Below are 26,425 nucleotides of genomic sequence, written 5' to 3' on the forward strand. Positions count from 1 at the left end.
GTAGGCCTGCTAATTGGCTTTTAATTAATTTAATGGTTCTGAAGTTCCTAGAGTTGTACCTCATAGATGACTAAAATTATGTTCTAATATTGATGAGTACTTTTCCTATTCTCAAAAGTTCTATCTCTTCTCCCTTTTTCTTTTTTTTTCTTTCTACTCCCTTTTGGGAGAATTCTGCTTGTTTTGTACATTATATTAATGAATTAATTGACTTTGTCTAATCATCTTCTAAAAAAGATTGACTTTTTTTGAGGGAATGCTCTCATTTCAGATTGCTCGAGCAGTGGATCATGTTTTTCTTTATCAGCATAGTTCTGCCTTGGTTGCATATGATGGAGTTTCAGCCAGCTATATCTTTTCTGAGATATCCTCTTGGAAGTCAAAGATGATTGGAGCATATTATGTCCTATTTACTATTCAACTGTCATGTAGTCCTGGAAAGGAAAGAAACTATAGAACATATCAGCCTTACCTTCGACCTGTGTCTCAGCTACAATCAGCCTCTTTAATATCTGGGGGATTGCAACTTAGTTTTCTTCAGCTACAGCTTTTGTTCGTCCTCTTATGCCTTCCAGCAAATTGTATTATGCTTTAGAGAAGGTACCAGATGTGGTATGAAATTGGTTATGGACTCTCTCAAGTCAGTCTTTTCTATGAAATTTGGAGCTTGTGACCATTCTGGATTCTGGTGCTTTTTTAAAAGTCTCATTTAGATGTGAGAAGGGGTATAACAGCTTAATCTTCTAAGATCGGCAAAACAGAGCTCTTTATGTTTCAAAAGAGACTGGTATAGCAAGAAAGTGTTGGCCTGAGAATTTTTATGAAATTGCTTGGAACTTCCATGAAATTGCTTGGAACTTCCAGGCAATGAATGCTCCTGCTTGTTGGTTTAGATGAGGTTCTTTCCTCCACTGTTTCTTCTTATGAGCAACAACATTCTCTGTCCTGATTATCATGAGACACTTGGTTTGAGACCCTTTAGCTTCGTTTTCTTGCATCTGTTCCTCTCCTCTCTTAACAATGTAACTCATTTCTGTTGTAAATACGATTAATCTTTAATAAAAGCCGGGTGGCTTCTTTTGCCTCCCTTTACTTAAAAAAAAAAAAAACTTGAGCAAATATTATTCTGGTCTAAGAAACTGTGCTTAGGAACTTTAACACCATCAAAATATTAAAAAACTGTATGTGTTTTAATCTGGAAATAAGACCCATCATTCTCAGAAGAAGCCAACCATGACCAGAATTATCAAGCCTTATCCCAACTATTTAGGTAGAATCTACAAATTCTCATTTGCCAAGAATTCCAATTCTTGGCTATCTCTGAATGTTATTTCATGCTGCCTAGCTAAATGGATCCCCCATCCAATCTTAGTTATATATGTTCATATCATCTTAATCAGTTTTTCACTATGTCAGGATAAAGTGATCGGGAAAAGAAAATAAAAAAGAGTAAGTACTTTTAGAGAACAATTGGTCAGGGAAAAGGAGACTTTTGAGTAATATGGTTGTCTAAGTCCAAGATGGTTTACTTGCGTGAAGTTTGCAAACTCTTTATTCTCAGAATTTTGAAAGTGAAATTAGCAATTATCTAGTTGTTAAAAACTATGAAATGCTGAAAAATTACTAGAGTAAGATTTTGTCGAATAAAGTTTTTGAGAATGAGCATTGACAAAAAGGAACAAGGATAGTTCTTACGTCTCAAATTCATTTGCACAAAATAATCAATAATTTTAAAAGAAAATGGAGAAAATTTTAAAGTTCAAGTGTACAATATGTTAGATTAATAAGAACCAAATGAATGCTGTCAATTAGTTTCTGTTGCAAAATCGGATCCAAGAGCCTCATAGCAAATGTTGCAGAAAGAAATGAATATGATGGTAGCAAAATAATCAGATCAAGCCATCAAAGATAATGAAGACTATAATTAAAGTGTTACATAAAGAAAAAGGGTTCCCGGTGCTGTCCTATCTGTAAGGTCCTTCTAACTTAATTTGAGGCTATCAATGTCTTTTGAGTTAAACAATCTTGTAGAATGGCTTCAAAACCAAAGAGAGAATTTGGTACATTGAGAAAATATTTCCAATAAAAGAAGTTAAGGTATAAATTGCATAACTTTTTATGTCCATTCTTGTCTATCTCCTAACATAATTTTTGGCATTTCCTCTTTTATCATTTAGAAGTCCAACCTAAGACAGAAAAAAATATTAAGAGGCCCTTATAGTGAATTAACATTATAAGTAGCTCGTTGCTAATCATAATTTGGACAGCTTTATATGGCTTTAAATTCTCTAGTTTCTCCATTTTGTTTATCTAATAATTTCTGGTTCCAATAGGACTAAAGATGCTCGGCTTTAATTCAGTCCAATGTCGTCTCTGAATGAACTAATAAAACAAACTTGCTTCTAAATTATGTACTTAAGATTCTTGGCTCTGACTCCTCCATACTCCCACTAAAAACTTGAAATTAAATATTATATGACTAATTTAATACTTAAATAACATTAATGGTATGCAGCAAACTGGCTGTTGATGGTATTTATTATCTCTCTGGAGTTTGAACTCATAGGAAAAGACCATGAGCACATGTGGCCACTTGCTTACACTGGCTTATGCTTGCAATGGCTGTCCAAAGTGTGATCGGCCGACGAGGACAGTGGTGCACTTCTGTGGGAGCACACAAGCTTTGTGCATAGGTGGCACTTCACAGGCATGAGAATGCTCCTCCTTACACGGTAAATGTTTCATGCCATCTGACACTTTGAACTGGTTGTCCTCAAGAAGCTCATGGATAATTCCTATATCCCAGAAAGGGGATCTTCAAAAATATGAGTGTTCCCCTTTTAACCACTTTCAGAACTATGAAATATGTGTAATTGGTTAGCCAAATATGAGAACAAGTAGAAGGCATACAAATATAACGCCGATATTCCAACAACCTTTTGCAGTGTCCTTATGCAAGTGCTTGTTGAAGAGTTGAGATTAGTATCCCAAGTTCTTCATGCATCAATTAGAAAGCATATACACTAATAAAAAATGCCGCAACATTCTGATTTGAATACGTTGATAAATTAAGAAAAAGGATATGACAAGTTGGAAGACACTAATAAATATATATGTATATTAGACATCATAATAACTGTCTATTATATATAAACATCAGCATCCACAAAATTCATCATTTAGTGATCATTTAAATTTGTAGATTACAATCTATACTTTATATAGTAACATCAATACCACAGGCTAAAATTGACCAGCGATCCTGAAAAGGTCAACATTGATTAAAAGAAGAGAGCACCTCCTCATCCCTGGAGGTGCTACACATCTCCAGCATAGTTGGAAGTATTGAAGCCTTTAAAAAAGAAAAAAAAAACTAGGATCTGCCAAAACAAGTATGCAACTCATATCCTAGCCTTATCTGGGAAGTATGAATGTATGATGTATATTGGATAAGAACATGGCATGCAATTTGCAATATCCGCGCTACTGCACTGATATGGCTGATGTCTGATCACTTCGATACTGCTACTACAAATAGTGCTCTGAGTCATTTGTATCATGCAAGTATGATGCAAAAAAATCAATTACTTGTATTACTTTTGTATGAACGTGGCCTTTAGATCGACAACTTTTTTTTCATACTTGTTAGTGCTACAAGCACTAAAAACACTTTGCCACTACATAATTCACTAACTGAATTACTACCTTTCACCAGTTAATTTTAGATATTCTTTGCAAATTATCTAACTGAGGTAGATTTGGTTTCAAAATGATCCCATTTTTTTATTGGTGCAAGTGAAGACCAAAGATCTTGAGTGACTAATCCAGTGGAACAACTCAAAAGATCAAGAAGTATCATTAATTTCTTCATCCTCGTTCCAAGTTCAAAGTACCAATTGTACAAATAGGAATCCCCTTCCTTACATGATTTCTTCTGATATAGGATCTAATAGTTCTCCGTGTCATTTGTATTGTGCAAGAATGATGCAACAAAATCAATCACTTGTATTACTTTTGTATGAACATAAGCCTTTGGATCTACAACTTTTTTTTCTCATACTTGTTAGTGCTAAAAGCACTAAACATGCTCTGCCATAACATAATTCACTCACTAAATTACTTTGGCCAATTAATTTGAGATCTTTGCTAATTGTCTGGATGAGGTAGATTTGGTTTCAAAGTTTATGTGCATTCAATCCAAATGGTAGATGCACCAAAGGAGGCTGATAACTAGGAAATCCCATCATCGCCAATATTTGTAGACTCATTTTATTCTCCAAATGTCCATAAGGAGCAGTAGGAACTTGGACAGCCTTGGATATACAAGAGGTGCTTGAAGGACCTCCAAATTTCATTGGAACCACGTGGTTCACTATACCAAACCATATTGCTGACATTGGGCTTATTGTACTACACCGGTAGCAAACAGATACTCGTTAGCGGGGTGTATCTAGTGTGGGTATCATGAATTCACCCATTTCGATACTGTGGCAACATGATATCAGTACAGGTATTGAAATCGATATTTCAGACCATGGGAGTAAGAGCACTAAGAAAAGAGAGGGGGTAGTTCCTAAGGAATGACTACAAAAGAAGCATCCATTAAGTCATGGCCAATTCCTCTTGTAAGGTTTTTCTTCTATAATTATCTTAGTATCGTATTTTTGATTGCCAGCTGAGGATGATAGTGTTATTTTGATGATTAACAAGCAATAATCGAGAGTATGTTATAAGTTAATTCGATACTTCATTTATAAGTCTGTTACTCTCAGTATATTTGTATAACAAGTTAAAGATGCATTTCATTGTTTACTTGGATGAATCTAACCTTTAGTCGCAGCAAAGTGTGGATTGAGTCGACCCCAAGGTTGATTGGGTCGACCCCGGCACATCAAGAAAGAATCTGGCACACTTCTACAAAAATGGCATAGATGAACAGTAAGTTGGGTCGACCCAAGGAAAGCATGAGTCGACCCAAACTTCAAGCTTCTCAACAACTCAGAAAATGGTTCTCTGGAAATACTGAGAGGGTCGACCCAAGATGAAGTTGAGTCGACCCAAGCTTGAGTCGACTCAGACCCCGAGAGGGTCGACCCAAAGGCAAGACAGAACAGATGACAGAAAAGGTTCTCTGGAAACCCTGAGAGGGTCGACCCAAGAAGAAGTTGAGTCGACCCAACTGAACCTTGAGTCGACCCAAGTAAAGGAAGGCTGAATTGCAAGTTTCTGTGGTTCTGAGAGGGTCGACCCAAGGAAAGGTTGAGTCGACCCAAGTGAAAGTTGGGTCGACCCAAGGACAGGTTGAGCCGACCCAAACACGGGCAGAAGCATAACGGCTAGTTCTGCAGAAGTACTTTTTGTCCTTCCAACAGTGAGTAACGGCTAGTTTTTGAATTCTAACCATTGGGGCTTGTCCAATGGATGAAGGAAACTATTTAAAGTGGCACTATTCATCAGAGAGAACATCCTTTTGCAAGAATATCAAAGAGTACACAAGAAAGACAAAGTGCTCTAATCTTCTTCATCCAAGTGCTTCATTCAAGTGTCAAAAGAAAGTGGTTGAGCAGATTTAAAGAGTCATTAAGAGCTCCATCCACCCTTGAAGAGTGAAGCATCCTTGACAAAGAAGAGAGAAGTCACATCAAGCGATAACTATTCTCTAAACTCTTCTTTGTAGATTATATTGTTATATTTGCTCATCTAGGAGCTTAAATCTTCTTTCTTTGTTTATTAAACTCCTTGTAAAGGTTAGTTGGTTAGCCCGCAAAACCAACGGTATAGGTTGATTGGTGAACCCGTAAAACCAATTGTAAAGGTTCGTTGGTGAGCCCGAAAAACCAACATAGGTTCGTTGGTGAGCCCGTAAAACCAACATAGGTTTTTGGTGAACCCGGAAAACCAAAGTGTAAAGGTTTTTGGATTGTGAGCCCGGAAAACAATCCAATTGTAATCTGCGGGATTATAGTGAATTCCCAAGGGGTCGTTTGGGGAGTGGACGTAGGTGCTAAGGAGAACACCGAACCACTATACTTCTTGTTGTTTGTATTGTGATTTGTTTATTTCACTAACCCATCAATTAACATAAGTAAGTTAGTTAAAATTAAGAGAAACCAATTCATCCCCCCTCTTGGCTTGTCACCTTGGGCAACAAGTGGTATCAGAGCAAGGTGCTCCAATAGTACTTATTGATCTCACAATCAAGAGTTAAAGATCATGACAACCCAAGTGGGATGTATTATGAGTGAGGGGCAATCCACAAATAGACCTTCTCTATTTAATGGCACAAACTACACATACTGGAAAGCTAGGATGAGGATATTCATTCAAGCTTTAGACTATGAATTATGGTACATTATTACTAGAGGACCTCACACACCCACACTTAATATAGAGGGCACTATCATACCCAAACCAGAAATGGATTGGAATGAAAGCGATAGAAGATTAGCACAGTTAAATGCAAAAGCAATTAATGTACTTTACTGTTCATTAGATGTAAGTGAATTTAATAAAATATCTACTTGCGTCTCTGCAAAAGAAATTTGGGACAAACTTGAGGTCACTCATGAAAGGACTAATCAAGTTAAGGAGTCAAAAATAAACATATTAGTACACAAGTATGAATTGTTTAAAATGGAATCCACTGAGTCCATAACTGATATGTTTACTCGTTTTACTGAAATTATAAATGGGCTTAAAAGTTTAGGAAAGTCTTATACTAACTCTGAATTGGTGCGAAAAATTCTCAGGTCTCTACCAAGAGTTTGGGAGGCCAAGGTAACTGCAATTCAGGAAGCTAAGGACCTCAACACACTACAATTAGAGGAACTTCTAGGATCACTCATGACCCATGAGTTGACCATAAGGCAAAATTCAGAAGATGAGGTCAAGAGAAGAAAGCCCATTGCCCTGAAGTCTACCACCCCTAAGCAACAAACTGAGTCGGAAGATTCAGATGATGATAATGAATTGGATGAAGAAGGAATGACTATGCTTGGAAGAAAATTCAGAAAGTTTATGAGAGGTAAGAATAGATTTCATAAAAAGAAACCCTTCTTCAAAGGTAGCTTAAGCAAAGAAAAGGGTAAGGACAAAGAAAAGAAAAAAGAAACTCCTATTTGTTATGAGTGTAACAAACCTGGGCATTATAAGATAGATTGCCCAGAATTGAAATAGATGGCAAGAAAACTGAAAAAGAAGAACTTCATGGCTGAATGGAGTGAAAGTGAGGAGTCAAGTTCAGAAGAGGAAGATCATCAAGAGACGGCCCAAATGTGTCATATGGCCAATGACGATGAGGTAGATTCTGAACTTGAATGTGATTTTACTGTTGATGAATTACATGATGTATTTTTAGAACTAATGGAAGAAGATAAAAAACTAATCAATAAAAATAAAGTTCTAAAAGAAGAAAATCAATCTCTTATCAAAGACAAGCTAAAACTATCTCATAACTATGAAACATTAAGTAGGAAACTCACAAATGAAACCAAGAATCTAATTGCTGAAAATGTCAAGTTAAAAGAGTATGCTGAAAAATATAAATCCTTAGTAGATAAGTTTACACTTAGTTCAACCAAATTAAATATGATTCTTGATAGTCAAAAAGCTGTATATGATAAGGCTGGATTAGGTTATAAAACAAATAGGAATCAAAAATACTTAAAGAACATTTTTGTTAAAGCTAAAAATGAAAATATTATTTGTCATTGCTGCAATAAATCAGGACATAAAGCATATGAATGTAACTATAGAAAATCCAGTCAAAACAAATTGAGTAATAATCATAAGCTCAAATTCAAGAAAGTTTGGGTTCCAAAAGGAACATCAAGTACTAACCCTAAAGGACCCAACATAGTTTGGGTACCTAAAGCTCTTTCTTGATCTTTATTGCAGGGGTGTCTTGCAGCTAATAAAGAGGAAAAACGATGGTATCTAGATAGCGGCTGTTCAAGACACATGACCGGTGACGTAGACCAATTTGTCATCTTGGAATCTAAGAAGGGTGGAGTAGTAACCTATGGAGACAATGGTAAAGGGTATATCATTGGAAAGGGTAAAATTTTCATTACTCCATCTATTTTCATAGAAAATGTCTTATTAGTTAAGGGTTTGAAACATAACCTACTTAGCATAAGTCAATTTTGTGATAAAGAATTTAAAGTCACATTTGAAGCATCAGTATGCATAATCACAAATCCTAAAGATAATAGCATTGTACTTGTAGGACAAAGGCAAAGAAATATTTACATGGTAGATCTACATGATTTAGGCAAGAAAAATGGATTATGCTTAATTACTAATGAAGAAAAGAAAAATGAAACAAGTTGGCTTTGGCATCGTAGACTAGGACATGCTAGTATAGAATTAATATCAAAACTAGTCAATAAGGAATTAATAAAAGATGTGCCAAAGTTGATTTTTGAAAAGGACAAAATCTGTGGACCATGCTCATTGGGAAAACAAACTAAATCATCCTTCAAATCAAAGAATATAGTATCAACAACTAGGCCTTTTGAACTCATACACATGGATCTATTTGAACCCACTAGAACTGCGAGTCTAGAAGGAAAGAAGTATGGACTAGTTATTGTAGATGATCTCTCAAGATATACATGGGTTTCATTTTTGGCACATAAGAATGAAGTATTTTCAGAATTCTTGAAACTTTATAATAATATCACAAATGAAAAGAAGCTCACCTTAGTAGCAATTCGAAGTGATCATGGTACTGAATTTGAAAATCAACACTTTGAAGAATTTTGTAATAAAAATGGTATTTCACATCAATTTTCAGCACCTAGAACGCCTCAACAAAATGGGGTTGTTGAAAGGAAAAACAGGACATTGGCAGAAATGGCACGCACGATGTTGTGTGAGTCAAATCTTCCAAAGTACTTTTGGGCTGAAGCTATAAGCACTGCTTGCCATATTCTAAATCGAGTTTTAATACGACCAATAACCAAGAAAACTCCTTATGAACTTTGGAAGAATAAGAAACCAACTGCTAAATATCTTAGAGTATTTGGATGTAGATGTTTCATCTTAAACAATGGCAAGGAGGATCTAAGTAAATTTGATGCCAAGTCAGATGAAGATATCTTCTTAGGATACTCCACATCTAGCAGGGCATACAGAGTATTCAATAAAAGAACCCTTGTAGTCGAAGAGTCAGTTAATATCATATTTGATGAGTCTGATAGTGAGTCTGCTAGGAAAGAAAATATTCTTGATGATGATACAGGAATTATTAACTTTGAAAAGTTGAATATTGATGACGTGCCAATTCAAGATAAGGGAGATGATTGCGTGCCACCACAATCTCAAAACTTGCCAAAGGAATGGAGGTATGCATCTGGACACCCTAAAGACTTAATCATTGGTGATCCATCTCAAGGGGTAAGAACTCGATCCTCTCTCAGAAATTTGAATGATTATCTTGCTTTTGTTTCACAATTAGAACCTAAGACTTATGAAGAAGCTGAAAAAGATACTAATTGGATAAATGCCATGCAAGAAGAATTAAATCAATTCAAAAGAAGTAATGTATGGACATTAACTGAAAGACTAAAGCATAACTCTGTAATTGGAACAAAATGGATCTTTAGAAATAAATTAGATGAAAATGGGTTAGTTATAAGAAATAAAGCTAGACTTGTAGCTAAGGGATACAATCAAGAAAAAGGGATAGATTTTGATGAACCATTTGCTCCTGTAGCTAGATTAGAGGCTATTAGATTACTTCTAGCATTTGCATGTTTCATGGATTTCAAATTGTATCAAATGGATGTAAAAAGTGCATTCTTAAATGGTTTTATAGAGAAAGAAGTATATGTAGAGCAACCTCCTGGTTTTGAGAATCATGAATTGCCAAATCATGTGTTTAGATTACATAAGGCATTATATGGATTGAAGCAAGCACCTAGGGCTTGGTATGATCGATTAAGCAAATTTCTGCTTAATAATGACTTTAGTAGAGGAAATGTAGATAAAACACTGTTTCTCAAAAGAAAGGACGAAAATCTATTAGTGGTACAAATATATGTAGATGACATAATTTTTGGTGCCACAAATGATACTCTTTGCAAAAAATTTGCTGATCTAATGCATGGAGAATTCGAAATGAGTTTGATGGGAGAACTAAGTTTCTTTCTAGGATTACAAATCAAACAAACTAAAGAAGGTATTTTCATTCATCAAACTAAGTATACAAAGGAAATACTAAAGAAGTTTGGGAATGAAAATCATAAGGGAGTAGGCACTCCAATGAATCCTACTAGTAAGCTAGACAAAGATGAAAAAGGAAAGAGTATTGATATTAAGCTTTATAGAGGACTAATTGGATCCTTGCTCTACCTTACTGCTAGTAGACCAGACATCGTATTTAGTGTAGGAATATGTGCTAGATACCAATCAGATCCTAAGGAGTCACATTTAAGTGCTGTTAAAAGAATCCTTAGATATTTAAGAGGAACTACGAACATAGGATTATGGTGCTCAAGAGACTCATGTCTAGATTTGCTTGCATACTCAGATGCTGATTTTGCTGGATGCAAATTAGATAGGAAGAGCACTAGTGGAACATGTCAATTCTTAGGAAACAACTTAGTATCATGGTTTAGCAAAAAGCAGAATTCAGTGGCACTGTCAACAGCTGAAGCTGAATATATAGCTGCTGGTAGTTGTTGTGCTCAAGTACTATGGCTTAAGCAACAACTAGAGGACTATGGAGTTAAGCTACATAATATTCCTATTAAGTGTGATAATACTAGTGCCATCAACCTTACTAAAAATCCGGTTCAGCATTCTAAAGCCAAACACATAGAAATAAGATATCATTTTATTAGGGATCATGTGCAAAATGGAAACATATGTATTGAGCATATATGCACTGAAAAACAATTAGCCGACATATTCACAAAACCCTTAAGTGAAGATAGATTCTGCACGCTAAGGAGGGAATTAGGCATATGTGATCCTTTCTATTGAAGAGATATAAAAGGGAGCAAGCAGTCTCATGATACATTCCTCCCATTTCTAAAAACCCATGAAACATGAGTCAAAATTGTCATATATAGATTCCTTACTCATGTATCATTGTCCCAGAAAGAATTTGTAAGGATTGGAAGTAAGGAAAATTTTTAGAAGCAAAAAGGAAAAGAAAGGAAAAAATTCTGAACTTGGGTCGACCCAACCCAGAATAGGGTCGACCCAATGTTGAGTCGACCCAAGAAAATTCTTGAGTCGACCCAACGTCGGGACCCCACTGTTAAAAGGGGGACCCGAGAGCTTTTTTAGGGCACTGTTTGCCCTTGTCCTCTTCTGAAAACTCTATTCTCCACTCTCCAAACTCCTCCAATCAACTCCAAACACTAGATTACTTCAAGATCTTGGAGAAATGTGACCCAAAAAAGCCGTAGCCAAGAGATCCGGAAGAGTCTCACGGATCCAACGTGAGGAAAGACATGCTACGGAGCCATCTACAGTGTCTCCACAACGTGAGGCACGTGCAGAGCCACCTCCTCCTCCCTCCCCCTCAGTACAACTTGCAAGGTTTGCGGGGAGACCGGTTACAACGGGGAGAAGAATCCATTCCGAGTTCTTTGATCAAGAAGGGTTCCGTTTGAGGGAATGGATCCAAAGGCAAGATTGGGAGTATCTTTGCTCCCTAGATGTGATGATCTATCCCGGACTAGTTCGGGAGTTCTATGCCTTCCTCAAAACTGGAATGAGAGGGCTCATTTCGGAAGTTCGAGGAGTTAGGGTTCGAGTTTCCGAGGAGAGTTTGAGTGAGTTGCTTCATCTCCCCTGCGAAGGAGCCACTCCAGAAAAGCCTGAAAACAAGATGAGAGCCCTGTAGTTGATAATGGAAAATGAAGACTTCGACTTTTCGGAGAAGGTAATAGCAAGTTCTCTTTCTGCAGAAATGAGGTTATTGCTCAGCATCATAAATAGGATTTTATTTCCGAAGAGCGGGAGATTTGATCTCATCACAGAGCGAGATCTAGTAGTGATGGAGCATATTATTCAGGGTATTCCCCTGAATCTCCCGGCCATGATCCTGAGGCAGATGAGGAAGGTGATCTATAACTCCAGAGTATCCCTGCCTTATGGTATGATACTCACCTTGATCTTCCGACAGCACGACATATCTGTCGAGGGGGAGAACTCCAGGCAGCTACTTCATACTGATACATACACTGCACGATCACTTATACGCATGGGCTATGAGAAAGTGAACAGGCAGTGGGTTCATACTGGAGCAGGGATTCAGGGTGATGCACCAGAGGGTGATGCACCAGATATTGGAGACCCTATCCCTGAGGATGAGGAGCATATGGATCATTCTACTGCACCTTCAGAGGCTGGACCATCGTCATCTGTTCCTGCGGGAGATACAGATGAGTTCTGAAGTAGGATGACAGAGCTTTTGTCAGCTCAGGCGAGGACTATCACTGATGGGCTGACGAGCAGATTAGACATCATGTCTGCTGATATCAGTGATCTGAGGGAGCAGATGGAAGCTCTACGGAGAGAGAGAGACTCATGGACCATCTGTGCCACAGGCTGCTGAGTCAGAGATTTCGGCACAGAGTCATCCAGCTTATCGTGCTCCACGCCAGACTCAGTCTCATCAGGCTCGACCTCCCCTCGCCACGTACACTAGGAGGATGAGGACTAGATCCCAGCCATTAGATACTCCCTAGGCTGATATTAGTATTTCTGTTTAGAGCCTAGGATAGGTATCTAGTTCTCATATGTATTTTGTGTTGATCATGTATTTTAAACTTTGATTGAGGAACATTGTATTTGTTTTTGTTTTTGGCATTATTGTACTAAAATGTTCCTATTTTGATCAATGAAGTTTGAATGTCTGTTATTTATTGTGTCTATTCCCATGCACCTATTTGATGATAACAAAAAGGGAGAGAAGTAAAGAAAGAGAAATAAGTTGTGTAAGAAAAGAGAAATAACTTGTAAAACAAATTGAAAATTATAATGGAAAAGCATATACATTTAAGGGGGAGCAATTTGTAACAATGAAAATGATCAAATCAAAAATTTCTATCAAATTTCAGAATTTGGCACATAGAATTTCAGAATTTGGTACGTACCTTTCACACCTCGATACATAACCTGAAACTCATGCTTTATCTCAAATTTTTGGAGTTTCATCTTTAATGAAATATAAATGAAAGGGGGAGCAATTCAAAAGTCAAATTGGAAATATTTGAATGATATAGGGGGAGACTTTACTCTCATATTTGAAAAGTTGAAATTCAGCAACTTGAGCCCTTTTAAAACTAATCTTAAGACAAGTATCAATAGGCTCATACTCTATATTTTGTAATCATCAAAAAGGGGGAGATTGAGGATGATAGTGTTATTTTGATGATTAACAAGCAATAATCGAGAGTATGTTATAAGTTAATTCGATACTTCATTTATAAGTCTGTTACTCTCAGTATATTTGTATAACAAGTTAAAGATGCATTTCATTGTTTACTTGGATGAATCTAACCTTGAGTCGCAGCAAAGTGTGGATTGAGTCGACCCCAAGGTTGATTGGGTCGACCCCGGCACATCAAGAAAGCATCTGGCACACTTCTGCAAAAATGGCACAGATGAACAGTAAGTTGGGTCGACCCAAGGAAAGCATGAGTCGACCCAAACTTCAAGCTTCTCAACAACTCAGAAAATGGTTCTCTGGAAATACTGAGAGGGTCGACCCACGATGAAGTTGAGTCGACCCAAGCTTGAGTCGACCCAAACCCTGAGAGAGTCGACCGAAAGGCAAGATAGAACAGATGACAGAAAAGGTTCTCTGGAAACCCTGAGAGGGTCGACCCAAGAAGAAGTTGTTAGATGTATGCCCTAGAAGCCAATTTGGCTGACACATTGTTGATTCTAGGGACATAATTTTGTACTTGACTATTTATTATTGAATAAATAAAAGGCATCTTTTCATTCATATTGTTTATGTATCTATGAATCGTCCAAGAAATTAATAAGATGATGATACATATTCTCAAGAGTTGAGAATTTGAGCCATGTATCATTGGTGATTAATTTCTAAATGCTCCTGATCAATGGATCATCACGAGGACGGTGATCGATCCGATCAGTGCACAGATCACTTTCCTTCTGGATGGACGAGACTTGAGTCCACAGTGTAGGGACACTGAAGTGATAGTGCAGGTGCTTGTTAGAGAACAAGGGTACTGAGCGTGACCAAGACAAGAAGTCACTTGGATGTCTATCCACTCGTCAGTGACTTGCTTGATGTTGCAGTAGTGTGACTGGTCCTTTGACCTGCGGTGCTTCGGCTACTCACAGTGAGATTATTGTAGTTTGACTGCACACATACATGGTCTCTAGCCATATGGGTCCATGCAGTGTAGATTGGCTGCAGTAAGTTCACTGTAGGAGTAGGGTATGCACCTATAAGGAATCTATCGACCTTGATAGAAGAGAAGTGATCCTATGTGATTTGTTAGACTGAGTTCTAAGACCTTGGCCAGGGCAGTAATATAAAGTGGAAAAAGAGTTTTCCATTAGCGAACTCAAGTCGAATAAATCTTGACATATGACAGACGATGGGGTTTGACGAGTTGTCCATGACCTCCGTCCTGTAGGGATCCACGATAGTAGGACTGTATCACATGTTAACTGCACCTAGAGGTTCATCATTCCATTCTGCTGGGTAGCCACTACATGCTGCTAGGTGTCACTGGTGGATGGTGGGACTCATAGGGATTATCTTGATGATCGATAAACCCTAATGAGTTGAGTTGGAATCGTTCCAACCCATTGAAAGGAGTTTTCAATGATATAGTGATAGAGATCACAATATATCTCACTACCAGTCAGAATAGAACCTATGGGGTCACACACACTAGAAGTATTGACCGATCCGATGGTTGAAATCGTGATTAGGAATCACAAAGAAATCAATTTGATTGATAGAAGTTGAAGAAGTGAACAAAGGGAATTAATTAATTAGACTTAAACACAAATCCTACTTCGGGTAGGATTCCTAGAGTCCTAATTGGATTAGGGCTGGGAATCCTAGTTGGAGTAGGACTGGAATTCCTACTTAGAATAGGATTCCTACAATCCTAATGAGATTAGGAATTTTGAATTAAAATTGGATTCCTACTTGGAGTAGGATTCCTAGAAATCCTAATTGGATTAGGACTTCGGATTCAAATAAGAGTCCTAATTGGATTAGGACTAAAATTAAATACATCCTAATTAGATTAGGATTCTTTAAGTCTAAATTAATTATTAATCTAATGAATCAACATGACTCCTAATAGGATTAGGATTGAAGAGTTCAATTGAGTCATGATTCATTCAAGTCCTAATTGGATTAGGACTAGCGTAGATTGAACCAAATTTGGCTAATCCTAATTGGATTGGGATTAAACCATGAGAGAGGCACCTAATCCTCTTTGGAAGAGGATTAGGTTAACCAAGTAAGAGGGACATCAGCCCCTCTCACTTGGCTAGGGCGACATGAAGAAGCTAGGGCCGGCGCCCCCCCCTTCTTAGGCAAGTTGTCATTGGAACTCCTAAAAGTTAGGAGCTCCAATCCCTTTATAAGGAGGACTAGGGGCCGGCGCCCTAAGCAATTGAATCCTCTTCTCCTTGCTGCCGCCACCCTCTCCCAACTCCCTGGTTCAGCCGCCAACAAGAAGGAAAAAGAAGAGAGCCTTGTCCGCCTCCTCTTCCTCCAATCCTTCTTCCAACGCGGGGAAAAGAAAGAAGGCTGCAGAAGCTGTGTTCTTCTTCCTTGAGTTTCTTCTTCCTCTTCCTCCTCTCAAGCACAATCGAGGGTTGATTGAAAGAGAGGAGATCAACCATCAAAAGAAGTCTTTGCAAGGGAGCTAGCACCCCGGGAAGACAAGAAAGCTTTGATCGGTTCTCTACTTCGTGTGGATACCCGTAGAGGCCGGACGTTTGAACGGCTTCAAACGAACCCTCTTCCAAAACCACGAATTCAGATTTGCGGTGATCATCTACCTGCGCAAGGTGAAGATTTGATCTTCCTATTAGTTTTAAAAGTTTTAATTCTTACCTAATTACGAAAGGTCTCGAAACAACGTTCATGCGATGAACGTCGAACTCGTGCATGCCGATTCCGCTGCCATCTAAAAAATTTTTGAAATATCAGCGGCATGGGCAGGTTCCCAACAGAAGTTGAGTCGACCCAACTGAACCTTGAGTCGACCCAAAGAAATGTTGGGTCGACCCTAGTGAAGGAAGGCTGAATTGCAAGTTTCTGTGGTTCTGAGAGGGTCGACCCAAGGAAAGGTTGAGTCGACCCAAGTGAAAGTTGGGTCGACCCAAGGACAGGTTGAGCCGACCCAAACACGGGCAGAAACATAACGGCTAGTTCTGCAGAAGTACTTTTTGTCCTTCCAACAGTGAGTAACGGCTAGTTTTTGAATTCTAACCATTGGGGCTTGTCCAATGGATGAAGGAAACTATTTAAAGTGGCACTATTCATCAGAGAGAACATCCTTTTGCAAGAATATCAAAGAGTACACAAGAAAGACAAAGTGCCCTAATCTTCTTCATCCAAGTGCTTCATTCAAGTGTCAAAAGAAAGTGGTTGAGCAGATTCAAAGAGTCATTAAGAGCTCCATCCACCCTTGAAGAGTGAAGCATCCTTGACAAAGAAGAGAGAAGTCACATCAAGCGATAACTATTCTCTAAACTCTTCTTTGTAGATTATATTATTATATTTGCTCATCGAGGAGCTTAAATCTTCTTTCTTTGTTTATTAAACTCCTTGTAAAGGTTAGTTGGTTAGCCGAAAAACCAACGGTATAGGTTGATTGGTGAACCCGTAAAACCAATTGTAAAGGTTCGTTGGTGAGCCCGAAAAACCAACATAGGTTCGTTGGTGAGCCCGTAAAACCAACATAGGTTTTTGGTGAACCCGAAAAACTAAAGTGTAAAGGTTTTTGGATTGTGAGCCCGGAAAACAATCCAATTGTAATCTGCGGGATTATAGTGAATTCCCAAGGGGTCGCTTGGGGAGTGGACGTAGGTGCTAAGGAGAGCACCGAACCACTATACTTCTTGTTGTTTGTATTGTGATTTGTTTATTTCACTAACTCATCAATTAACATAAGTAAGTTAGTTAAAATTAAGAGAAACCAATTCACCCCCCCCCCCCCCCCCCCTCCTGGCTTGTCACCTTAGGCAACACCAGCCATTATATTTGTTTCTAGGTTAGCCAAAAGGCTTTGGTTTGAAGGTGTTGAAGGAGTAATAAGACTTCATAATGAACTGGTCACAAGAATTCTTGTGCTAGAATACCTTGTTGAAAGTGGATAGCCTGAGTTCATGGAGGATGGTCGTTAAATGGGCGACTTATGCTGCTAGATCGCTATCATTGTTCTGTTCAGAATCATGTGTGACAAGAATTAATGATCAAGTTCTTTGAAGTTAGAATATCCTCATCACAAACATAGAAGAAATCTGGGAGAAGGTGCTGTTTCTCAAGTTCTAGAATGACCTACCTTTCCAAAATTTTATGTTATCATCAGATTTGAAGAAGAGGTTCAATTCACAGAGTAAGTTCTCTTCTCAAGGTTCTACCTAATGGACTCCTATAGTACATTTTTGAGATTCGGATCTTCCAACGGTCAAGGTAGTCCTGCAATATTTGTTGCATCCACTTGTTGAGAAAAGGCGCATTTCATTAGTTGGAGTTTTGTAATACCTAGGCTTTATTCTGATTGTTCCATGACACTCAGCCCCCCTCAATTGGGCCATATAAATTTTGATTTTAGTAATTTTAGTTGTTTTCCCTAGTTATGGCAGTTTCCATAAAGAAATAAATATAATAATAAATAAAAGTCAAGAAAATATGATAGACGCTAGTTTAGATTATGTTACTTCTTGGGTACCTTTTTTGGTGTAGAATTCTTCTGGTTGTTTAAGCCAGGACAAGATTTTTTTTTAAGTTCAAAAATTCATGGATCACAACATTTTAGAGTGCAAAGTGCAAACTATGATTATATGTTTGATGACATTTTTAACATATGAACATTCTAGTCTCTATGAGATTTGAGCTCAAAGCCAAGTTCAAAACATTCAAGTCCTCTTTTCTAGGTCTTGATCTACTCCACAAACTCATCTTCTTCACTTGTATCAAGTGTCTTTCAAACATTTATAGGAGTTTCCTTTCTCATAAGATTCTTGGAAACAAAAGTTTCTAACCTAAAAGGAAAAAGCCCAAATTTAAAAATAAGAAAATCTATCTCAGGGTTTAGATTTTATAGCTCAAGAGTGTGTTCCTTTTTTAACTCAAAGAAATGAAGATATGACTTAAGTATAAATCTAATTACATACACAAACATGTATATAAAGAAATATAGAAATGTCATTAGAATGACATTAATTACTTAAAAAAGGGCATTCCTATGAATGAGGCTCCCACCACTATGAGGTCTGGGGAGGGCTAGAAGTACACAGCTTTACCCCTATTATATGTTCTGAACCCATGACACTCAGGTAACAATAGAGCAACCCATGACACTAATTACTTAAGATTTTATTTTAAGTTTGTCTTCAGAAATTTTAATCAATTTCTTGAGACACAATTAAAACTGGTTGAAACCCCTGCCATTTTAGTTGAAGATAGCAAAATTTGTTGAAAATATAGTAAATTTGGATTGGTTTTGGCCAAAATTTAAATCTTTCAAATGATGCCAATTAGCTTTGGAAATCCATTCAACAACAATTGCAAAATTATAACATAAAACCTTGGGCAGAGACAAACACACGGGAAGGTTTATTCCCAAAATGGGTGGTTTCCATATACATCATCTACTTGATAAAAATAAAAAAAAAAAACTGAAAGGAGGAAAAGAGGAGGGGATTGGGTGCATTCCTAGAAATACAGTTAAAAGATTCTATTAACATAACTCTTAGTCCATGATAGTAGACATAGAAGAGTTTTACTAGGAAAATGGCTGGAATAGATAGCTATGCTATGTCCAACTAATGATGAGAGAGAGACCAGCATAGGGATTTGAATTGCCAAAAGCAATTTAATCCATCATCTCAAAAATATATGATTTTGACATATGTTTACCAATCAACAAATGCAGATCTGATTTTATCCATGTATTCCTTTTATTTATCAGAACATATATAGGAGAAAGATCAACTTAAATTGGAAAGTTTGGTGAGTATTTGAATAGTATGTTGCTGATCTTCTTATAATCTTGTAGAGCACCAGAATTAGTTGTAGAAGTTTGATCTGTGAATGGAAAGTTTCATTGACGGCAAACTCCATGACAAGCAAAGGAGAAAGGACATGCCGTTTGAATCCTTCCAAGCTGGTTCTTATCATTTTCCTCCTCATGCTCTAGTTGCATTTTTTGTCACCATGAGAATCATGTTCGTCTTTCTACTTATATAATCATTTTCCTCTTCTTAGAATAGGAGAGTCATCTGTTCCGGGAAAGGTAACACCCCTCTAGACAGCATATTTATTATAGTGCCCCTAGAGGAGGCTCGTCAAAAAAGAACAACTGAGAATGGCACCCATAAGAATGCAACAAATGAGAACAATGCCCATAAGAATGCACCTTCTTCTCAGTCTTGGACATGGACTCGGGTATGTATGTTGGATGTGGGTGTGGGTGTTGGTACATGTCCCAGTGCCGAACCAATATCTGTAACAACCCAGAACCTCACCCAAAATGACTAACCGAAAGGTATTATTTGAGTTTCTTGATCCTATATAAGTACCCAAGATCTCCTCGGCAAATAACCAATGTAGGACTAAACACACGCCCGCACGGATCTTCACATGCTCCTCTCGTTCAAGCCCTGACGTCCTCGTCAGGCTAAGGATTCAAATCTAATCACAAACACCATGATAGGCCCGTGGTCAGCCTCCATGAACCCGGCTGCAGTGTTTTCTAGTCCACATAGGCTATGGGCCGAGTTCGCTCTGATACCATTTGTAGCAACTCAGGACCTCACCCAAAATAGCTAGCTGGAAGGTATTATTTGGATTTCTTGATCTTGTATAAGTACCCAAGATCTCTTCGGCGAATAACCGATGTGGGACTAAACATATGCCCGCACGGGTCCTCGTACCAGCACTGATGCACTGGATCCCATGAGAATTTTGCAGTTAAGCATGCTTGGGCGAGAGTAGTACTAGGATGGGTGACTCCCTGGGAAGTCCTCGTGTTGCACTCCTTGTTCATGTGAGGACCCGTGCGGGCATGTGTTTAGTCCCTCATCAGTTATTCGCCGAGAAAATCTTGCGTACTTATACAGAATTAAGGAATCTAGATAATACCTTCCGGCTAGTCATTTTGGGTGAGGTCTTGAGTTGTTACAATACCCGTGTAAAATCGGAACTTAAGGCTAAGCCAAAGAGTCAGCAACATAGTTTCTAACTTCTTCCCTCAACTTTTCTTATCTCTGATTCATTCGAATCCAAAAATCTTAAGAGTCAGTAAAGAACACGAGAATAAGATATTTCAATTTTCAATCCTCAGGGTTGGTTTGGTATTTCCTTAATAAATAAGATGGAGTCCAGATGTCATATTCCAGTTTTAAGATGGGTAAAGGAGGCCCTGCGCAGATTTAAATCAAGTTTAGGGACGTTGTAGGGATTTAAATTTGTAGCTTTTCTGTCTCACTCCTCAAAAAGTCAGACTTTCAATTCTCTGCTTCACGATATAAGGCCACACACTCCCAACCACCCTACCCACCTGCCTTTGATCACATTTTATATATTTTGATAGACACAAAATTTTTTGCTTCATCTTTATGATGCTAACCACTGCATGAAGGTTGATAATGGTCTTCATGTATAATTTTTCTAGTTTCTGTTATCCTTTGGCATCTCACAACCCAAGGCTTCAATAGTGGCCCATATTCCAATATATCAATGATTGGACTTGAGACAATTCTCCGACTCGTATTGAAAATTCAATACAACACACCATCAGAACAATAATAAGCATGCCTTTTGTACAGAAGAAATATCATATTCTCCAACTATATGCATACAATTAAGTTAAGAAGTTCATTAGCAGTACACGAAATGATGAGGAAAAAAACTCGACACGTTTGGCATTGAGAGCTTCCTAGTTGTTGAATGTAATGAACTTTCAATAATTTAAGTTTGATATGTACATTATATGCATCCGCTAAACAATTCACCAATTAAAATTACAAATTTTAATTATATAAAATGCTAGTTTCAGCATACAACCACCAAAACTATACAAACAAAGTTTTAAATAACATGAAACACTCCAAAACAACGTGTCGTAACTTTTTTGTTTTTTTCTTAAACTCACCGGATATCTAGCATGCGGCGGTGACTGAATAACAGTTTCATAGTTTTCCAACAAGTCATTCCTAATATCCATTTGAATTTCAACAATTGATCTGTTGGACAGAGAAGAGGGTAATTCTAGATTCGAGTCTTCAAAAACAGCAGCATCAAGAAAGGCTGCAGGGGGAAGTTGTCAAGGAGTAAATCAATTGGCTTTGCTGCTAGAATATGATGAGCTTGCAGGCTATTGCGGTGATCAAAATAAGAGCTGGCAAGGTAAGATTAAGAGCATGGCAAACAGCCAAAGATTCTCCCATCACCGCTTCACACATTGCTCACCTGACATTAAATTTAGTATATGGAAATATAACTATTAATAATTTATAATTAAAGCAATGACCAAAAATAATGATAAAAAGATAATTATGGACCAAAATTATATAGCAAAAAGATACAATGAATAAAAAGACAGCATATATTTCCTGCAAGACAACACTCAAAGACAAGTTCTTTGCCAAACTTATTATCTTACCTAATTATAATAAAAGCAATACAAAAAAAAAATGTTAGGAGACTCAGGTGCAGCCCATAATGCAAATCATAAGTTTTCATGCTAACCTGGTCAGAAGACAAAGCAGCGGCATGACATGCCCAATTGCTGGTTAAGATCAAGAGGAAAAAGAGGCCAAATATCATCAGCCATTGGGCCTTATGCTGGCATTGCATGTCCATATACTAGAGGTTACACTTCCCAGTGGAACTGCGAAGGAGAACAAGGACCGGGCATTAATGAGAATCTCCAATTAATCCATGAATATGATTATGCGAGTCACAGACAACTCACCAAGCATTGAGATTACATCAATCGGGAGGGGAAAAGATGAAAATTTTGAGAATTAATTAGCTGATTTTTAGGGGAGATAAATAAATAAGTTTGGGGATTTAACGCAGTAGCAACTAAAAACTAAAGAGAAACACAAGAACACCGGATCCCTTGTATTCCAACAAATCAGGGTGAGGAAAGAGAAATTTTCTATACCAGCGAGTAAAATTTCCCGAAAAATTTCGAAGATTCCTCAGGAAAAGAGGAGCAGATCGAATCCAGTTGAGCGGAAAAGGGTTTCAAACTACCCTCGCTGAGGAGATTTGGGATCGCATAGAGGGAAGCGCTGGATGAGCTATGAGGAAGAGAGAGAGAGAGGAGGGCGCGGCTCGGGCCCTCAGAGAGATTGACGGTGGGGAGTCATGGGTTCAGAGAGAGCGAGAGAGAGAAAGAGAGAGAGGCAAGAGCCGGAGCCGGAGCCGGAGCCGTCGCCATCGCAGGTTCATGCGGCTGATATCGGGGATATGAGGGCTCGTTTGGTTCGCGGGAAAAGAAGGAGGGAACGGAAAGTTATGAGATGCCTCTTGTTTGGTTGGAGTTTTCAAAGAAGAGAGAAAAAAAAGTTGTATTCTCATGAAAATATGATTCCCACATTTCATGGAAAAGTCTTTCCCATGAGAAACATGAGAAAGTTACTTTTCCATGAGGCGGGAATCACTCAATTTTTACTTTTTCCAAAAAATTCCTTCGGCATTAAAGAAGCATTAAAGAGGCATTAAAAACCTAATTTTTATTAAGGGCATAATAGAAATTATACATAACTTTCCTAGAAAAGTGAATGGCCAACCAAACATAAGCACTTTGCAAATTTGTCACTTTCCCATGGTCAACCAACATGCCAAAAGTATTTTCCGAGGCATCCTCTTCCTAGGAATTTGTTTCTCGGGAATCATATTCCTAGAAGGGAAAATGTTTCCCGCGAACCAAACGAGCCCTGAGGAAACGTATTTCTGACTTTTATATCACAGAGGGCTTAAATGTTAGAGTGCAACAATTTTTTTTTTTTTTGGTAAAATAGAGTGCAACAATTCGGTGTTAAGTTTTAACTCCCTCAATAGGGCTGTTAACGAGCCGAACCGAGCCCGGCTCGTTTTACAAATTTCCTGGCTTGGGCTCGGGCTCGGGCTCGGTACCGAGCCCTGTATTGGGCTCGGGCTCGGGCTCGGGTGGCACAGCCCGGCTCGGGCTCGGGCTCGTAAAGCTCGTTTGCCCGAGCCCGAGCTCGAGCGGCGAGCCCGAGCCCGCCCTATCCCCATCCGGCCATCCCCATCCCCATCCCCGTCCCCATCTCTGTCGGAGAGAACAACGAGCAGCCGAGCTCGGTTCCAAGTCCCGACGATTCGTCGTCGGAGAGAAGAACGAAGGAGAGAGAGAAAGAAAAGAAGAAGAAAAAAAGAAAGAAGGAAAGAAAGAAATAAAAAAAGAAAAAAAAAAGAGAGAAGAATGGACTCACCTCGTCGCGTGTGGCGGACGCTGGCTTCGGCCGCGAGCACCGTCGGCACGGGCGTCGGCCGCAGGCACGACCGAGGAAGCCGCGGGCTCGGCCGCGGGCGCCGCCGGCCGTGGCCCGACCCTCCCGTGCGAGGGACTCCTCGGCTCCTCCTCTGATTCGCCGATGGAGGAGGGCTTCTCATCCCCTCCTCTGTCGCAGTCTCGCCGGTGGAGGAGTCGGCAAAGAGAGGAAAAGGGAGGGGGAGAAACGGAGAAGAAACAGGGGGAGGGGCCTCGGGTGCTTCCTTCTCAGGCGGCGGAAGGAGGCAGTGAGGCATCGGCGGCGGTCGGCGGAGGAGGAAGGCGAGAGGGGAGGGACACCGCCACACCGGGTGCGGGAAGCTTCTGGAAAAACCCAGAAGGAAGGAGAAGAAAAAAAAATAAAAAGAGAGAGGAGGTGGAGGGAATGGGTTATTGGTTCGGGTTAACGGGTTGGGTCCGAATCCGAACCAATCTAATTCGATTTAAAAAAATAAATGGATTTGGGTTAGCTTGGGTTGGGTCTGATCTAAATTCAACTGAGTTCAATCAGATTAGGATTTAAATTGATTAAGCCAAATAAAATTTAATTGGGTTGAGTCGAAGTTTAATTGGGATCCAATTAAATTGTTAATTGGACTGAGCCCTCATTTGGGCTCATGAGCTGCTCGGGCTCGAGCTCGGGCTCGGGCTCGGATTTAAACGGACCTCATTTTGGGCTCGGGCTCGGGCTCGTTTGACTAACGAGCCGAGCCCGAGCCGGGCTTTTACCGAGCCGGGCCCGAGCCGAGCCCGAGCAGCTCGGCCCGTTGACAGCCCTATCCCTCGATACTTCGATAGAGGTGAATTGACATGTAAGGCCACGACAGAACCTATCTCTAATTTTTATATCTTAGGAGGACTTAGGTATGCGAATACAAAAAAAATCAGTTATTTTTTATTTTTTGCTAGAGTGGGTGGATTCATACCTGACCGGTATGAATGTACCAAATAAAGTCATAAAACAAAATGCCCCGAAGTGCTCGGGGTACCTCACCGTCTCCAGCCCACACGATATCCCCGGAGTGACTGGCTATGTAAGCAGCCACGCAATCAGCAGCCACATTAGCTTCTCGGAAGATATGTTTGGCCTGGAAAACCCTCCCTCCCTCGCCATGGCCTAGATGTCACGAAGCAATGGGTGGTCATTATTGTTGTAACAACCCAGGACCTCACCCAAAATGGCTAGCCGGAAGTTATTATTTGGGTTCCTTGATCCTGTATAAGTACCCAAGATCTACCCAGCGAATAACCGATGTGGGACTAAACACATGCCTGCATGGGTCCTCACATACTCCCCCCGTTCAAGCCCTGACGTCCTCGTCGGGCTAAGGGTTCAAATCTATTCAAATCTAATCACAAACACCACGATTGGCCCGTGGTCAGCCCCAATAGATCCGTGCTGCAGTGTCCCCTAGTCCACATAGGTTATGGACCAGGTCCGCTCTGATACCATTTGTAACAACCCAGGACCTCACCCAAAATGGCTAGCCGGAAGTTACTATTTGGGTTCCTTGATCCTGTATAAGTACCCAAGATCTACCCAGCGAATAACCGATGTGGGACTAAACACACGCCCGCATGGGTCCTCACATAAACACCTGAATTCCTACGGGCACGGGCATCACCTAATCTAATTTATTATTTTAGATAGCATAGGAATAGGCCCGGCAAAACCCCTATATGGCTTCTGCACACTTTAATGTTCAAAAAAGAATTCGCGGAATTTTTTTGGTAGTAGAATCTATAGATAGAATACGATTGAATTGCGTAATAGTAATAGGAGTAGTATTGTTTGTAACAACTCAGGACCTCACCCAAAATGGCTAGCCGGAAGATATTATTTAGGTTCCTGGATCCTGTATAAGTACCCAAGATCTACCCAGCGAATAACTGATGTGGGACTAAACACACGCCCGCACGGGTCCTCACATACCCCCCCGTTCAAGCCCTGACGTCCTCGTCAGGCTAAGGGTTCATATCTATTCAAATCAAATCACAAACTTCACGATTGGCCCGTGGTCGGCCCCAATGGATCTGTGCTGCAGTGTCTCCTAGTCCACATAGGTTATAGGCCGGGTCCGCTCTGATACCATTTGTAACAACTCAGGACCTCACCCAAAATGGCTAGCCGGAAGATATTATTTGGATTCCTTGATCCTGTATAAGTACCCAAGATCTACCCAGCGAATAACCGATGTGGGACTAAACACACGCCCGCACGGGTCCTCACATACTCCCCCGTGCGGGCGTGTGTTTAGTGCCACATCGGTTATTCGCTGGGTAGATCTTGGGTACTTATACAGGATCAAGGAACCCAAATAATACCTTCCGGCTAGCCATTTTGGGTAAGGTCCTGGGTTGTTACAAATGGTATCAGAGCGGACCCAGCCCATAACCTATGTGGATTAGGGGACACTGCAGCACAGATCTATTGGAGCTGATCACGGGCTGATCGTGGTATTTGTTATTAGATTCAAATGGATTGGAACTCTTAGTCTGACGAGGACGTCAGGACTTGAACAGGGGGAGTATGTGAGGACCCGTGCGGGCGTGTGTTTAGTCCCACATTGGTTATTCGCTGGGTAGATCTTGGGTACTTATACAGGATCAAGGAACCCAAATAATAACTTCCGGCTAGCCATTTTGGGTGAGGTCCTGGGTTGTTACAGTGGTCACCCCTAGGGCCCCCCTGAATTCAACTA

At 39.5% G+C, this 26,425-nt stretch overlaps 1 long non-coding RNA gene across 2 annotated transcripts; it reads right to left on the minus strand.

The window, feature by feature from the left end:
* Positions 1-2,451: 2,451 nt before the first annotated feature.
* On the minus strand, positions 2,452-22,640 carry LOC120108657 (uncharacterized). 2 transcript variants are annotated; one of them, XR_016413150.1, is made up of 4 exons: positions 22,368-22,640; positions 21,947-22,088; positions 21,351-21,667; positions 2,452-2,856 (listed from the first exon to the last, which is right to left on the minus strand). It is a non-coding gene; the product is annotated as an uncharacterized LOC120108657 (long non-coding RNA). The 2 variants fall into 2 exon arrangements; XR_005509922.3 differs by lacking the exon at positions 2,452-2,856 and having other exon boundaries at positions 21,142-21,667; positions 22,368-22,636.
* Between the last annotated feature and the right edge of the window lie 3,785 nt (positions 22,641-26,425).

This window comes from Phoenix dactylifera, chromosome 1, assembly GCF_051530095.1.
Source record: "Phoenix dactylifera cultivar Ajwa chromosome 1, Ajwa_hap1_PhDact_Kaust_v1.1, whole genome shotgun sequence".
Taxonomy (NCBI): domain Eukaryota; kingdom Viridiplantae; phylum Streptophyta; class Magnoliopsida; order Arecales; family Arecaceae; genus Phoenix; species Phoenix dactylifera.